Source organism: Rhinatrema bivittatum, chromosome 1, assembly GCF_901001135.1.
Source record: "Rhinatrema bivittatum chromosome 1, aRhiBiv1.1, whole genome shotgun sequence".
In the NCBI taxonomy this organism is placed as follows: Eukaryota; Metazoa; Chordata; class Amphibia; order Gymnophiona; family Rhinatrematidae; genus Rhinatrema; species Rhinatrema bivittatum.
The window spans coordinates 305934703-305951966 of NC_042615.1; the positions used below are offsets into that span (position 1 = coordinate 305934703).

Sequence of the window (17264 nt, forward strand, 5' to 3'; positions counted from 1 at the left end):
GGAGTCTGTTCTGAGGGGAGACCCTCCAAGCTCTCAGAGGGCGGCTCCATAGCATCCCTCCAGGGGTCATAGGGACCCTAATCCTCACTGTAAACAGGAAATGGGACCCTGAGAACTCTGCCTTCATCCAGAGGCACAGTCACCAGCAAATCCGGTACAGGCCGCAGTGTCTCTGGCAGCTTAGGCAGAGTTTCCTCCTCCTTGGAACCGGGAATGACCACCACATCAGTCTGGGGAAACATTGGTGCCCCACCAAGCATCGTTGGCGTCCCATGAACCAGCACCAGCCGGGCCAGTAACACACCAATGAGCACATTGAGCTGTTTCAGCAGCAATTCTAAAGTGGACAGGAACAGCATCAGTGCATTTGGTGCCACTGGACCAATGCCCTCCAGTGTCTGCTCCAGCTCCTCCTCGAATGTTGCCGAAACCAACACTGACTGGGAGGAAGGAGGGGTGGCTAGATCTTCCTTGGATCCCTGAGGTGGATTAGCGACTGGCATTACGGAGAATGGGCGCACCTTGCTGCGGGAGTCGCATCGGGGGCATCACGGCATGAGCCACGACATCCCTGTGCCCGGCACTGTACATCAAAGGCGACCAGTGCCGATGCTTCCTCGGCCCAGACTTTCCCCGGTGCAGAGGTCAAAGCTGAGGAACACAGCTTCCTAGACCTGGAGCAGACCAAACGTGGCCAGTCTCCGGCACCCCTATCAACCGGCAGCATCGGCAGAACAGACAGTTCCGCAGATGTAAATGGCGTGGTGTCCATTGGTGCGTCTCCAAGGTCCATTGGTGCTGACGCCGCTGATGCCGAGGGCTCAGACTTGCCCGACCCGAAGAATTTCTCCATCTTGTCGAGTTAGGCGTAAGTCCCTTTGGGGGTCATTTGGGCATATTTGCGCCATCCCTGCGCATCATACGATGCTCCCAGGCAGAGGACACATATCATGCAAGTCCGTGATAGACACGGCCCTCGGGCACCACCGCCACAGGGGAGGTCAAAACGAAAGAAAATGTACCCAAAAATGCTGAGAAACTATCTAAGGATGCTATGGGAGGGACTGAGAGGGACCCAGCATCAATGGAACTTGAGGAAAACCCCAAGGAAATCCGGGGGGGGGGGGGGGGTTCCCATAAGTTTTTCTTTAAAACTTAGCTCACTCACACCGCAAAGTAAAATCTCCATGGAATAAAAACAGACTGAAGAAGAACCCCACTTGGACGTGTGGTACAAGGCATGCTGGGCAGGCTCAGTATGCCAGCCAAATCAAAGTTCTGGAAATTGAGAAATTTTCCATGCCGGGCTCCATGTGATGATGATGTCACCCCCATGTGTGAGGACTACCATCCTGCTTGTCCTTGGAGAAATTTCCTTGCCTTGGTCTTTACTGAGGAGAATGTCGGGAACATACCCACACCTGAGCATCTAAAGCAAAACTCTGTGATAATGAAAGATGTAATAGAGCAAATTAACAAACTAAAGAGTAACAAATCACCAGATCTGGATGGCATCTCCACAAATATGAAATTTCACACCTGTTAATCATCTTTAACATATCGTTTAAAACAGCCACAATATCTGAAGATTGGAGGGTGGCCAATGTTATGTCAATTGTTTAAAAGGGCTCTAGGGATGATCTGGGAAACTATAGACCAGTGAGTAGGATATTTGTGCCAGGCAAAATGTAAGAAGCCATTCTTAAAAGCAAAAAATCACTGGCCATATAGACAGACATGGTTTAATGGAGAAGAATCAACTTGATTTTAGCAGAGGGAAGTCTTGCTTTACCAATCTTTTAAATTTCTGAAGGTGTAAATAAAACATGACAAGGTGACAAAAATGATAAAAGGGGATGGAACAGTTCTCCAATGATGAGAGGTTATACAGGCTAGTGCTCTTCAGTTTGGAAAAAAGAGTTAACTAGAAGGGACAATATAGAATTTGAAAAAATCATGAGTGGGGATGGGACAGGTTTATAAATATTAGCCAGGCAGACTAAAGAAAGCTCTTACTATCCCTGGAAATGAGAAACAGATGTACTTTATGGGATCTGCCAGGTATTTATGACCCAGATTGGCCACTGGCGGAGACAGGATGCTGGGATTGATGGACCTCCTTGTCAGACTCAGCATGGCATTTCTTATTTATTAAAATTGTTATATTCTACCTACACTGAACATAACAATAACATCAACATTACATAAAAATGACATCAAATAAAACTGACAAACTAAACATCATAATAAATATGTTCTATAAAATTTAGCACACATGTCCCACCAGAAGGATAACTGTTTTTCTGTAGCCCATCCCACAGCTCATTACCCAAATGCCTTAAGCTGTTGCATGAAAAATGTATAATTTTCTATCTTCTAAAGATAGTTGGGAAGCAGGTTCACAGGATTGGTCCAGCAAGAGAAAATACTCATTTGTGGATTCTTCCAAATGGCAGTTCTAACAATTGAAACCACCAAAAGATGTTTGGTGGCAGAATGCAAAGATCAGCTAGGTATATACAGTGACTTGCAAAAGTATTTGACCCCCTAAAAGTTCAGACTTGTGTGAATTACAAATGAAACTTAATACTGTCTGGAACAATTTGTGTTTTATTGCAAACCAGTATGTTCGTAAAGTAAAATTTTAAAGTTACAAGTCATTATTTCTCTGCATTTTTTGTAAAATAAAATTAAAAACTGAAAAAAATGCTGCTTGCATAAGTATTCAACCCCTTCAGACTAGTACTTGGTAGAATCACCTTTTGCTGCAATAACAGCTTTTAAGTCTGTCATGGTAAGTTTCTACCAGCTTTGCACACTGTTTGGGAGTGATTTTTGCCCATTCTTCCTTGCAGATTTGCTCCAGGTTGTTCAGGTTGGTTGGATGACGCTTATAGACTGCAATGTTCAAATCGTGCTACAGATACTCTATTGGACTGAGATCCGGACTTTGACTTGGCCATCGTAGAACATTCACCTTTTTGTTGTTCAACCACTCTTGTGTTGCTTTGGCCTTGTGCTTGGGATCATTGTCCTGCTGAAAGGTGAACTTTCTCCCTGGTTTTAGTTGTTTAGCAGACTAAAGCAGGTTGTCTTGCAGTATCTCCCTGTATATTGCACCATCCATCCATCCTTTAATTTTAACAAGATGGCCGGTCCTTGCCGAGGAAAAGCAACCTTATAATATGATGCTGCTACCCCCATATTTTACTGTTGGAATGGTGTTTGCAGAGGAATGAGTAGTGTTAGGTTTGCGCCACACATAGCATTTTGAATTTTAGCCAGAAAGCTCTATTTTTGTCTCATCTGACCACATTCCACATTTTAGCTGGGTCACTCTGATGCTTTCTGCAAACTCCAGATGTGCTTTGATGTGGTTTTTCTTCAGTAATGGCTTCTTTCCAGCCACCCTTCCCATGCAGGCCAGTCGTATGCAGAGCTCTTGATTTGACTGACTGGTGCACCTCCACTCCAGTCTCAGCCACTGAATTCTGTAATTCCTTCAAAGTGACTGTTGGCCTCTCTTTGGCTTCCCTCAAGAAGTAGTTTCCTTCTTGCTCCAACGCTGAGTTTTGAGGGACAACCTTGTCTAGGCAGTGTCTGGGTGGTACGATGCAGCTTCCATTTCCTCACAATTGATCCAACAGTGCTCACTGGGATATCCATGCACTTGTATATTATTTTGTAGCCTTTTCCTATCTTGTGCATGTCAATAACCTTATCTTTAATTTCCTTACAATGCTCTTTGGTCTTCTTTTTCACAGCTTTCCTTCAGGTTCACAGTCTGACCAATTGTACTAGAATTAGGGGGGTCTTTTATCCAGAAAAGCTGACTTTTTTTTTTTTTAATAATTCACAGATAGAAGCCAATTGTTATCTTTCATCTGTGTAAACTTGGAGCTTCCATAACAGAGGGGTTGATTACTTATGCAAGCAACATTTTTCAGTTTTAATTTTATTTTACAAAAAATGAAGAGAAATAATGCATTGTGACTGAAAATTTACTTTAAAGAGTATATTGGTTTGCAGTAAACACTGTCTGGAACATTCTGTGTGGCATTTGTAATCCACACAAATCTGCTGAATTTTTAGGGAATGAATACTTTTTGCAAGTCACTGTATCTTATCAGCGAATCCACAAAATAACTTGGACCATTGCTGTTTAACATCTTAAAGACCAATGTAACAACCTTAAATGTAACTTTGTTCTTGACTGGCAACCAATGCAAGTTTTTTTGGTTTGTTTATTTTTAAACTGAAAAGAAATGTGTTCCCATGGATCACAGCCAGTAATCAACTGAGCAGTGGCATTTTGTATTAACTACAAGGACTTAAAAGCTGATTTTTAGGGTAATCCACAATACAAGGCACTGAGGAAATCCATAACTATAAAAACAGACTTGAACCAGTCACCGACAATACAAATGTCTTCTCATCACATGCAGTTTATAAAAAGCTTTTACAACACTTTAACTGTGGTATGCAAGACAACCTTAAATCCCCAATGAAACCAAGTTCGTGGACTTCTAATGAAAACCTAATTAAATGGACATTAAACAATAAACTGGCTACACTGGTGGGACTGGGGGGGGGGGGGGGTGAGTGTGGCTAATCCAAAGCACCTCTGTCTTGGTGGCATTTACATTTTCTATACTGTCACCTCACATGGATACAATCTACCTTAAGAATCCAACCTCCTGCCTGTGTTCTGCATTCTTCAGGGCATGGCCTACAGGATGTCGTACTGCGACCAGTGAATGCTCTTTTTCTATGCTTAACTAAAGATCCGAAGCTGTTTAAACAATTATTAAGGCCGTACTTTTTCCAGCTTGCATTTCCTGATAGTTTACCTCTTTGAAAGTGTACCCTTGTATACCTCCTGCATTATGTACCTCTATTAAACAGCTGCTCCTGAAACTGGAATGTATTAGAGTGTATACCTTTAATATACCATCTTATACAGATATCAAACATGTATTTATGTTATTTTGTTTTACTAATTATGTATGTTTTACTGTACCCCACCCCAAAATAAAATAAATAAGTATATCTGTAAACCATCCACATAAAGTCTAAACTGCATCCCGTAAGAAGCTATAAGGGATAAATGGGGTGTAAATGTAAATTAAAAATGACTCCTGATGAGGCAGAACCTTGTGGCATCCCCATCGGTAACTGGTCTTCATGTTGACCGTTGCTCCCCTGTGCCTGATGATTAGTTGAAAAAAAGACTGAAACCATGCCACATATCCCTAATTCCAAAGCAGCTTAATCTCTTCAACAATAGTTCGTAACTGACAAAGTCAAATGCAGCAGATATAGCCAGTAAAACTAACATTACTGACCCTTACTATCAATTTCTTGCAATACAAAATCTGCTGGTGAAATTGGGCCTTTCGAAAGTCACATTGACAGGAATACAATATCTCATTCTCTTCAAGAAAGTCCTGCACTTAAGAACAATGTTTTCTATAATATTTGCAATAGCTGGGAGACTTAAATAGGCTTTTCACTAGCAGGCACACCTTGACTGCTTCAAAATGCGTCTCACTAAAGCCCTCTTGAATGGCTCAGGAACCAACTAATGGAAGGGTCACCATTTTGCCTAGAAGCTCAATAAATTGTGGTTGAAGTATTCAGAGCATCCATAAAAGGACAAACCTCTAGGGGCAGAATGAAGACCTGGAACTAGAAACAATGCTCTCAGGTTCAGAAAGGGACACCCAACGGAAAGATGTCCACCTAATAGGACGAGGACTTGCAGCTGTAATATTTAGAGGGGCCTGACAATCTGGGTCTATGGCTTTCTGCAGGTCTACCAATTTATTGGAGGAATCGCAAACTTTTCTCAGGCCAAACAGTCAGGCTGATCACGGGCATCCTGTGGAGCTACTACAGTTTTTCACGATATGAAAGTTCTTTTGGGCGATTTAAAGTTATTTGTTGCAAAGTGGAAAAATAATTCCTCCCGGCTTCCCTAAAGGCAAACCTATAGACGCCCTGGGCCTCCTTATATTTCTTATGCTCTTATCAGACTTCCTTCCTTGTTTCTGCTGCTCAGTTTGCTGGTTTACTTAATGTTAGCTTTGTAACGTTCTGCTGTTGCTACTACTTACTGTCAATATCTGCTCCTGGGCCTGTAAAGTGTCTTTGTCCATTACTCTGTCATGCTGTATGACACTTGCAACTAATTATTAGATTTATATTCTGCTTTTCAGGCACTTGAAAACAGATTACATTCAGGTACTGTAGGTATTTCCCTATCCCCAGAGGGCTTACTTTCTCTATGGAATGCAAGACAGGTGAAACGAATATCAAATTTGAAAAGTGAAGAAACAAAAATAAAAGTTATATAGCCAAAAAAAGATTGCCATGTGAACATTTATTTACTCTTATTTGTTTATTCTGCTCAAGGTGTGCTGTAATGTTGCCTTGCATTGTTATTAAACCACTTTGAAGCCTTTCGAGAGATGCAGTCTATAAACCTGTAAATAAATACCGTAAATAAGGTTGTTATATGAGGTTTTGATGATTTGTCTCTATATTGTACAGTTATATATATTTTATGTCTTTTACTGTTTTTTGTTTGATTTGGCATGTCTTTATACATTTAAACTGCTTGTATGTTTTGTTATATGTTTTTGTATTCGCCCAGAGCCCTTGCTGGAGGGGTGCTCGAATGGGAGGATCCCTCCCAGGGGGGCCCTGAATGATCCTGAAGGAGGGCACACCGGCTGGCTGATCAAGGAATAAAAAAAATACATGGCTGTGCTGTCCAGGCTCGGCACCACAGAGGCTCTGCAAGCTCAGGAGGGAGGGGGGGCGTAGCGATGTCGTCGTAAGCCTACCTTGGTTTATCCACGCATCTTTCAATAGGCTCGGGAGAAGAGCCACTTTTACAGCGGCGGGACCAAGAAAGGAGCCATTTCCCACTTCAAAATAGTTTCTCTGAATGTTCGGGGAATTTCCTCACTGGTAAAAAGGTCTAGAATTCTCCAATATATTAAAAAAAAAAAAAGCGTGCGCCAATTGCATTTTTGCAAGAAACGCATTTAGTGGCTAACAAGCCTGAGAAATTAAAAGGTCCTGGGGTGAGCAAAGTGTACGCAGCTTCTCTCGTGGCAGAGGCGTATGTATCCCGATTCATAAAGATCTCCCACTGCAAGTACCTCAATCAAGATGCGACCCAGACGGCTGCTATGTCTGCACAGAGGGCAGTCTTTTGGGCCAGGCAATCACATATGTGGCTGTGTACGGTCCTCATAGCGGTCAGTCTGATAAATCATCTGAGCAAGATTCTTATGGGATCTGATACTATGAGACTGTGTGTGTGTGTGTGTGGGGAGGGGGGGGGGGGGTGAGATTGGAACCTCTGTGTCAATCCACTTGTGGACCACTCTCGCACGAATGTAGCTAGTTGTGAAGCGAAGGGAGGTCTTATAAACCTTGTGCAATTGTTTAATTTGGTGGATATCTGGAGAGAGTGGAACAGCGGTAGCAAGGATTATATTTTTTTTCCCCATAGACAACAAATCTATAGCTATATTGATTACTTCTTATGTAACAGAATGCAGGCAACCACAGTGCTAGATGCAGATACCTTATCATACACTATATCAGATCACTATGTAGTTTCAATTATGTTTGGACTGAGTCCAATTCAGGGGGTTTATAGACCATGGAGATTACTGGGAAGGAAGGATTTTAAGGGGAAAAAAAAATCAGCGAAGTGATCCGGGATTATGAACTTCATAACCCTTCTGAAGCATTCAGCCCCATGTTAAGGTGGGAGGCTCTTAAAGAGGTGGTTAGAGGAGCTATATCATCTTATGCAAGTCATCTAAATCCCCTTAGGCAAAAGGAACAAAAAGTATTAGAAATTAAGGTGAAAATGTTGGAACAAAAACAAACTGCAGGGATCTACTAAAATCTTTAAAGAAATATCTTTAGTCAGACAATTGAAGCAGTCACAAATCTTGAAAACAGAAAAGATACCTCTGTTTAGAATAACGAAGTATTATGAATACGGGGGAAAGGCGTGATCCTTACTGGCAAAAATTATTAGAGCAAGGCAGGAAACTTATCCTATTTATGGTGCAAGGAACACACAGGGGAATGTTAAACATTTGCCTTCTGAAATTAATAAGCAGTTTGCTGCACATTTCTTCACGTTTTAGAGAGCCCAGTGCGAGCCAGTCGAAGATGAGATTTTTAGCTTTTCTGGAATCCTTGGGGCTACCAAAACTTACCGAGGAGGAAGTTGCTGAGCTTACAGCCCCCATTACGGTGATGAGGTCCTTCGAGTAATGAAAATATTGGTGGGTGGTAAAAGCCCAGGTTCCGATAGCTTTCCAATTGAGTTTTATAAAGCCGTTGCAGATTTGGCTGTCCCCTATTTGAGTACGCTATTTAATCACTTGTGAATCCTTGGGGCGGAGATGGGGGGACTTGACAGAAGCTCTCATTTGTTTTGATATATAAAAAACCCCAAGGACCACTTGGAATGCACCTCGTAGAGACTGGTATCATTGATTAATGCTGATGTGAAGCAGTTGGCTAAAATTCTTCAGCTTAGGTTAGAAGATATAATGTCAACCCATATTCACCCGGATCAGACTGGTTTTCTGAAAGGGCGTTTGTCAACTAACAATACACGACACTTATTTAATATTCTACAAATGGCGACTAAAAAGAAATTGGCAGGGGCTACTCTATCAGTGGACTCAGATAAAGTGTTTGATAGGTTCTCATGGCTCTTTCTGTTTATGGTGCTGGGGCACTTTCGATTCCCAGAAGCATTCATGTCTTGGATACAGGCTTTATATTCAGGGCCGAGAACTAGAGTGGTCTCGGGTGGGGTATCTGACCCATTCAGTATTAACAGGGGAACAAGGCAGGGATGCCCCTTATTTAATTTGGTAACAGAACCATTGGCTCAGGCTATTCTGCACTCTTAAGACTATCCAGGGAATAAAACTGGGAGGAGGTCAGCAAAAGATCTCGCTCTATGCGGGCGATGCACTTTTATACTTAAAGGATTTTTCAAAATCTATTCCTGCTTTGAGGGAACTGCTGGACTATTACGGATCTCTGTCCGGATATACTATAAATTATTCTAAGTCTGAAATAATGATGGTGGGGAGGGTGGAGAGGTTTCAAAAAGCACATAAGGGGGTTCAGATACCTGGGACTGGGTTTCGAAAGATTTTTCAAAATTAAGTAAGGATAATTATGCTGCACTATTAATGAAAATAAGAAAAGACTTGGAGAGATGGACTCAACTCCCCATTTCATTGCTGGGCAAGGTCAATGTCATAAAAAATGGCTGCATTGCCTCGTCTGGTATATCCCTTTATACATTTACCCTGCAACATACCAGTATCTGCATTTCGGAGTCTCAGGAGCACAAGTTCAGTTTTCTTTGGCAGGGAAGACCTCCCTGGCTGAGACATGCAGTGTTCTCGAGTCACAGGGATGCAGGGGGGTTGGGCCTTCCCAAGCTTCAGTGGTATTACTGGGCGTGCCAACTGGCATGCTTGAGTGTATGGATGGGAACTGACCCATCACAATCATGGTCAGAGATGAAACAGGAGGCAGCAAGAGGATGTAGCTTGGCATCCTTGTTGCACATGCCTTCTTCCTCTTTTGTCTTAAGATTGGTTCTTAGGAGACTCTTAATTATAGTCCACAATTTAAGAGTCTGGAGGGCAGTCCAACGCTGCATACCGTTAGCAGACGGGACCAGATCTTATATGATCTCTTTAAAACGAAGCACGCAGTTATCTCAATGTACTTTTTCCCCTGATATAGAAAGGTGGGCAATAGCGGGGGGCCAGCTGGTGGAAGATGTTAACCTAAAAATCGTTCACGGATCTGATGAGTAGTTCCAGATCCTGCCTTGTACCAGATATCTATATTTGCAGTTGCAGAGGGACCTAATTAGAACTGTGTTATTAGATTATATTTTGGATGAATGTGATGGGGTGTTATGCTGTAAAAGGAGAGCACAGCATCTGATTTCGTACTTATATATATATATATATATCAATCTGATCAAGGATGAGTCAGGTGGGGACCATTAATGGTTTAATGCAACAATGGAATGTAGATTTAAATACAAATTATGATAGCAAAGATTGGAAATCTATTTGGAAAAGGTCACATAATATCATGATATGTTATAAAGGGCAAGAGTTGATGTATAAGTTGCTTCATCGTTGTATATGATTTCCCTATGTTAATCTTTTGAACCTTTTTGAAAACCTTTTTATCCTCCTTAACCTTGTAAATCCTTCGTATTTTTGTAAACCGTTATGATGGCGAAACCGAATGACGGTATATAAAACTCGATAAATAAATATTAAATTCCTGGGGGGGGGGGGCGGGGTTGCTAAAATTGATATGTCTGGGTTATAATTTGGAGGAAGAGAATGTACATGCACATGCGGTGTGACTGTCAGCTGGCCCATTCCTTTTGGTCAGAAGTCACGGACTGCATTATGGAAATTTATTCTGAATGGCTGGAGCTTAATCCTGCACTGTATCATTTTGGACAATGGCCGGACCCGCTGGGGATGCGAGAACATCACCGGATGTGACCCACCTTAAGAATATGCCATGCTGGGGCAGACCAAGGGTCCATCAAGCCCAGCATCCTGTTTCCAACAGTGGCCAATCCAGGCCATAAGAACCTAAAAACTAAGGGGTAGATTTTCAGACCGCGCGAATAGGCGTACTTTTGCTGGCGCATCAGTCGCAAGCAAAAGTACGCTGGATTTTAGTAGATACGCGCGGAGCCGTGCGTATCCACTAAAATCCGGGATCGGCGTGCGCAAGGCTATGGATTCTGTATAGCCGGCGCACGCCGAGCCGCGCAGCCTACCCCCGTTCCCTCCCCTCACCTTCCCCTCCCTTCCCCTACCTAACCCACCTGCCCGGGCCTGTCTAAACCCCATCCTTACCTTTGTCGGGGGATTTACGCCTCCCTCTGGGAGGCGTAAATCCCCGCGCGCCAGTGGGCCGCTAGCGCGCCGGGACGCAACCTGGGGGCGGGTCCGGAGGGCGCGGCCACGCCCCCGGACCGCCCCGGGCCGTAGCCACGCCCCCGGGCCCGCCCCCGGGCCCGCCCCCGGAACGCTCCCGACACACCCCGAAAACGCCGCGTGGTTCGGGCCCGCCCCCCGACACGCCCTCCTCGCCAAACCCCGGGACTTACGCGAGTCCCGGAGCTCTGCGCGCGCCGGTAGGCCTATGTAAAATAGGCTCACCGGTGAGCAGGGCTCTTAAAATCCGCCCCTAAGTCTATTCCATGCAACTGTTGCTAGTAAGAGCAGTGGCTATTTTCTAAGTCAACTTAATTCATAGCAGGTAATGGACTTCTCCTCCAAGAACTTATCCAATCCTTTTTTAAACCTAGCTACACTAAGGGGTAGATTTTCATACAGGGCGCCCTTGCGTACTTTTGTAGGCGCATCAGGCGCAAACAAAAGTACGCTGGATTTTAGTAGATATGCGCGGAGCCGCGCATATCTGCTAAAATCCTGGATCGGCGCGCGCAAGGCTACCGATTTCGTGTAGCCGGCGCGCGCCGAGCCGCGCAGCCTACCTCCATTCCCTCCGAGGCCGCTCCGAGATCGGAGCGGCCTCAGAGGGAATTCGCTAACGCCCTCCCCTCACCTTCCCCTCCCTTCCTCTACCTAACCCACCCCCCCCGGCCCTGTCTAAACCCCCCCCTACCTTTGTTGGGGGATTTACGCCTCCCAGAGGGAGAAGTAAATCCCCGCGCACCAGCGGGCCGCTGGCGCGCCTAGACGTGACCCGGGGGCAGTTCTGGAGGGCGCGGCCACGCCCCCAGACCACCCAGGCCGAAACCACGCCCCTGGGCCCGCCCCCGAAACGCCGACACGCCCCCCTCGGAAAACCCCGGGACTTACGCGAGTCCCGGGGCTCTGCACGCGCTGGCAGGCCTATGTAAAATAGGCGCACCGGCGCTCAAGCCCTGCTCGCGTAAATCCGGGCGGATTTACGCGAGCAGGGCTCTTAAAATCCGCCCCTAACTGCACTAACCACATCCTCTGAAAACAAATTCCAGAGTTTAATTGTGCATTGAGTGAAGAAGAACTTTCTCCAATTAGTTTTAAATGTGCCCCATGCTAACTTCACGCTAGTCTATTATCCGAAAGCGTAAATAACCGATTCACATCTACCTGTTCTAGACCTCTCATGATCTTAAAGATCTCTATCATATCCCCCCTCAGCCGTCTCTTCTCCAAACTGAAAAGTCCTAACCTCTTTAGTCTTTCCTCATAGGGGAGCTGTTCCATTCCCTTTATTTTGGTCGCCCTTCTCTGTACCTTCTCCATCGCAATTATATCTTTTTCGAGATGTAGTGACAAGAATTGAACACAGTATTCAAGGTGTGGTTTCACCATGGAGCGATACAGAGGGTTTTTTTTGGTTTTTAAATTTTTCTATACCGTCGTTTAGTAATACACCATCACAACAGTTTACATTTTGGCACGAAATAGGTTTGGTTAGGTTTCTATTATGACATTTTCCATTTTATTCACCATTCCCTTTCTAATAATTCCCAACATTCTGTTTCCTTTTTTGTCTGCCGCAGCACACTGAACCGACGATTTCAATGTGTTATCCACTATGACGCCTAGATCTCTTTCTTGGCTGGTAACACCTAATATGGAACCTAACATTGTGTAACTATAGCATGGGTTATTTTTCCCTATATGCATCACCTTGCACTTATCCACATTAAATTTCATCTGCCATTCCAATACCCAATTTTCCAGTCTCACAAGGTCTTCCTGCAATTTATCACAATCTGCTTGTGATTTAACTACTCTGAACAATTTTGTATCATCTGCAAATTTGATTACCGGTACCTTACTCGTCATATTTCTTTCCAGATCATTTATAAATATATTGAAAAGTAAGGGTCCCAATACAGATCCCTGAGGCACTCCACTGTCCACTCCCTTCCACTGAGAAAATTGTCCATTTAATCCTACTCTCTGTTTCCTGTCTTTTAGCCAGTTTGTAATCCACAAAAGGACATCACCACCTATCCCATGACTTTTTACTTTTCCTAGAAGCCTCTCATGAGGAACTTTGTCAAACGCCTTCTGAAAATCCAAGTACACTACATCTACCGGTTCACCTTTATCCACATGTTTATTAATTCCTTCAAAAAAGTGAAGCAGATTTGTGAGGCAAGACTTGCCTTGGGTAAAGCCATGCTGACTTTGTTCCATTAAATCATGTCTTTCTATATGTTCTGTGATTTTGATGTTTAGAACACTTTCCACTATTTTTCCTGACACTGAAGTCAGGCATGTGGCGCAGCTCACAGTGGCTCAAATGTGGAAGCGATCCCCAGAGCTCATTTGCTGGAAGATTAAAGTGACAGATATCGCTCAAATGTAGAAATTTACATACCTGTTGAGAGATCAAGCGCATTCCTATGACAAAGAATGGGGCTTGTACTGGTCATGGTGGGAGAAAGATGTTTTTTCTTGAGGACCGGTATCTTCACAGTATGTAGGGATAAGGGGGAGGGAATGTGGTCAAGATGTGGTTCTTGTTTTTTTTATTGCAAATTACAGTATTTGTATACATTGTTTTCGTGGAACATGAATTTATTGTAGATAGCTGTGGTTTTAAAAATAAAAAGATAATTAAAAAAAAAAAAAAAAAAGGAGCCATTTCCATCGCAGTGGGCCTAGTAAAGCGGCTGTTTCCACTGTGGTGGGCCCAGGCAGGGGAGGTGCTGCATTATTCCACAACCCAGGAATAACTGCTACCTTCGGGCCCCCAGACCGGCAGGAGCTCCTGCTGTAGCTGGATCCATACCCAGAGAGATAGATCGCAGCTGCTGCCCGACTGGTGGAAAAAGAAGTGGTGAGGTAGAGGGGGGAATGGGCAGAGAGCTCAGAGAGAGAGATGGTGGAAGGGAAAGAATGATGAGATGGGAGTCCAAGTGGGAGAATAAAGGCACAAAGTATTTAGAAATAAAACAGTTAAACAAACCAAAGAAAGAAAAAAAATACAAAAATAAAAGAGGAAAATAGGAACAATTAGTGAAAACAGTAAAAAAAAACTCACAAAAAAACCCTGGGCAGGGTGGGATTGAGCGTCTTCTGTGAAGACAGGTAGCAGCAGCACCAATACAAATTAGTCTGTACCAAGGTGTCCACAGTGACAGTGACCCAGGTTTCTCTTTTTTCACCATTCTTGCAGAATAAATGTCATTTAATGAATATTTATTTATTTATTTTATTTATTTAAATTCTTTTACTATTCCGATACTCAAGACAACTGCAATATTAAGTTAAAGGAACAAGAAAAGAAGAGCAACAGGCAGAAGGCTGGGAGCCTGGCATGGGGGTGAGGCTACTGTTGAGAGGAAGGAAGTAGGAAGCTATTCTGCCCCTAGCAGGTACAGGTTATGTCTGCAGTGAGTCAACAAGGATTGTTTTCAATATCTTTTGGTAAAATCTTGACAGGGACTTGTAGGTAGGCTGCTTAACTCAACTGTGGGTGTGCGGCCTGCCTTCCATCCATGCAACTGCATGGATGGAAGGCAGGCCATGGCTCAAAAACTTTGCTCACAACTGTGTAAGACATTTAAAAAATAAATAAAGGGTGGTGAACAATATGTGACAGGAATGAGTGTCAATAATCATTTGCTTTTATTTTGTTTTTGCTCATAGTTCTGGCTTTTTTTTCCCTCCTTGGCCAGTCTGTCCCTCTCCTATTCTTCCCTCTGCTTCCCAGTTCAGCGAGCCCTGACCTCAGTCTCACCCGCCAAACACTGCTCTGAAATGGCAGTGGAGGTCAGTCAGGTCGCTTACTGAAATCCCGGGACAGAGTTCATGCTAGTGATGCCTCAGCCATACAGGAAGAGGAACCAAACCATAGCAGTGATTCATGGGTCCTTGCCATCCTGTAGTACACAATAATCTGCATTTATGATTAAGAATGGAAGGGGAAGTTCACATGTGAAATTTAGGGAAAATTCAGTCTTGGATCCACACCACAGATTTTCTCTCTGTCACAGATTTTTTATTGAACTGGCAGTCAGGCCTGGATTTATGTACAGGCAAATATCTCTAGGGGCTGCATGCAGCAGGACAAAAGATTTGTCTCCTGTCCTGCTGCTCCCAATGTGTGTGTGTGTGGGGGGGGGGGGGGGTGGGGGGGGTGGAGGGCAAAGAAGAAAGAGTACCACTGCCCTCCCCCAGTGAGGCCCAGGACAGGGCTGAAGGTGAGCCACCAACTTGACCTATGAGGGACAAAGAAGTAAAATCACTGCTGTCCCCCACCCCCCCCATGACATGCTGGGGCAAAGAAGAGCAGCTGACCCGCATCCTGGCCCAGAGAGGCTCAAGAAGAAAGAGACTCTGCTCGCAGCCCTCCCTGATGCGGCCCATAGTGCCAAAGAACAAGCTACTGCTATGCCTCTTCCTCATACAGCCATAGTAACCGAAGACAAGGGCTGCCGCTGACAGGGCATAGGTGCAGAAAATGGAATCAAAATATGCCAGGGAGGCTAGCATCGGAGGTGTGTGGGATGGGAAGAGGGAAGACTGACATCAAGAGGTACATGGGGGGGGGGGGGGGAGGGTAGGGTGAAAGGGGGATAAGGGAGACTGGCTTCAAAGGTATGCAGGAGATGGGGGAGATAAAATTAGAGGCATGCAAGGAGTAAGGGGAGAAAATGGAATGAGAGAAAATCCGTGGAGGAAGAATATTGGCATCAAATGTATGCAATGGGGCTGGGGGGAGATGGAAGGCACGGCATTGACAGTGCCTAGGAATGTCAAACGTTGAAATCCCTTACTAGTGCCGGTATGTGACAATTAAATAAGTTCCACCCAGAACTAAAGGAGCCTGCTTTCCTGCGTCCTGCCTATGCATGGATCAGAAAAAAATAAACGCCCCTGTCAGAGTTTTCATGTCGTCGTTCCCCCCGATTCTGGTGTTAGAGGACACCAGACAGGAAAGTTATTAGAGAGGGATGAGGACACACATTCTTTCAAAATGTAGGCTAACAATCTAGTCAGGAAACAGAAACTAGATAAAAAGCACCAGCAAAGGATTCATCCAAAACGCAAAGCGGTGTATAGGGTGAAAAGGAGAAGCCATCATGCTATAGCACCTGCACTCACCCACCGGCTGCCAACCTGCTCTGACTACCCCACTGTGTGTCTGTAAACAAAACGTCACTTTCAGTTCCATTTTAGTTTTAAGACGGTTTCTTCCACGACCTCATGTATGCCATCATAATAAAAATAATCAGGATTACTCTTATTATAATTAGCCCCCCTAAAGTTGTCCTTTTTTTTCTCTCTTTTTGCAGTATGCCACCGTAAATGCAACTCTTGTAACAACACTAGCTCTGGCAGCCTGGCTCCCGAATGAGGAAGTAAACCCACTCTAGCGGCTCCCCTGACACCCACGACAGAGTGACTGCATCAGCAAAAGACTATTTTCGTTTGTTTTAAATCCCGAAGCCATCACCGGCAGGCTAGCGCGGAGACGCACTTACCGCAAAGCTGGGGCGCTGCCGAGCCCGGGACGGCGCGCGCTCCTCCTGCACCGGGGTGGGGGGGGGGCTACCCCGGCTCACAGCGGCATGGGCGGCAGACCAGCCGGCCACTCACGCAGCTCCCCTGCCTGGCGCCGCTGGAGAGGGGAGGATCTGCCCCCTACTCGGTGGGGGACGGCTGGCGCTGGGAAGGAGGGAGAGCGGCGTCCCGCCGGGAGATCCGAGCAGCGCTGGCGACAGCCGCTCGCTCGATACCGATTAAGCGAGGCGCAGGCTCCTGCCGTGCGCCGCCAGCTCGCACTTCCTGGCTGGAAATTCCCACTGACGTCAAGAGAGGGCGGGAGGGAGACAAGGGGGGGGGGGGGGAAGAAACCTCTTCTCGTTCCGCGGGCCCCAGTGTTGTCAGCCTGGGCTACTTCCCGCCCCCTTTGTGCGGGTTGAGCTGGTCTTTGGGCTGAGGGCTAGCCGGGCTCTGGGTTGCAGGCCTGCGATGCCTAAATTCTTTGCCGCAGGCTTCCCGGCCAGCAGTCAGCGAGTGATGACTCACTGGCAGCAGCCAATCAGAGGTAGCAGAAATGGCAGCGCGACTGAACAGATTCGGATTATTTTATTAGCATGCGGTTGTAAAGGAGGCCCTGCCTCTCGAGGCATGGGCCGTATAACTGGGCAGACGTGCGGCAGGCAAGAGGGGGGCACAGCC

General features: G+C 45.2%; 1 protein-coding gene across 2 annotated transcripts in view; it reads right to left on the bottom strand.

The window, feature by feature from the left end:
• Positions 1 to 17166, bottom strand: part of NFKB1 (nuclear factor kappa B subunit 1) — a 278175-nt gene extending 261009 nt beyond the window's left edge. For both annotated transcript variants that reach the window (XM_029597052.1, XM_029597051.1), the window contains exon 1: positions 16565 to 17166. The gene's annotated coding sequence lies outside the window, so the exon portion shown is untranslated. The remainder of the gene's footprint in view (positions 1 to 16564) is intronic.
• Between the last annotated feature and the right edge of the window lie 98 nt (positions 17167 to 17264).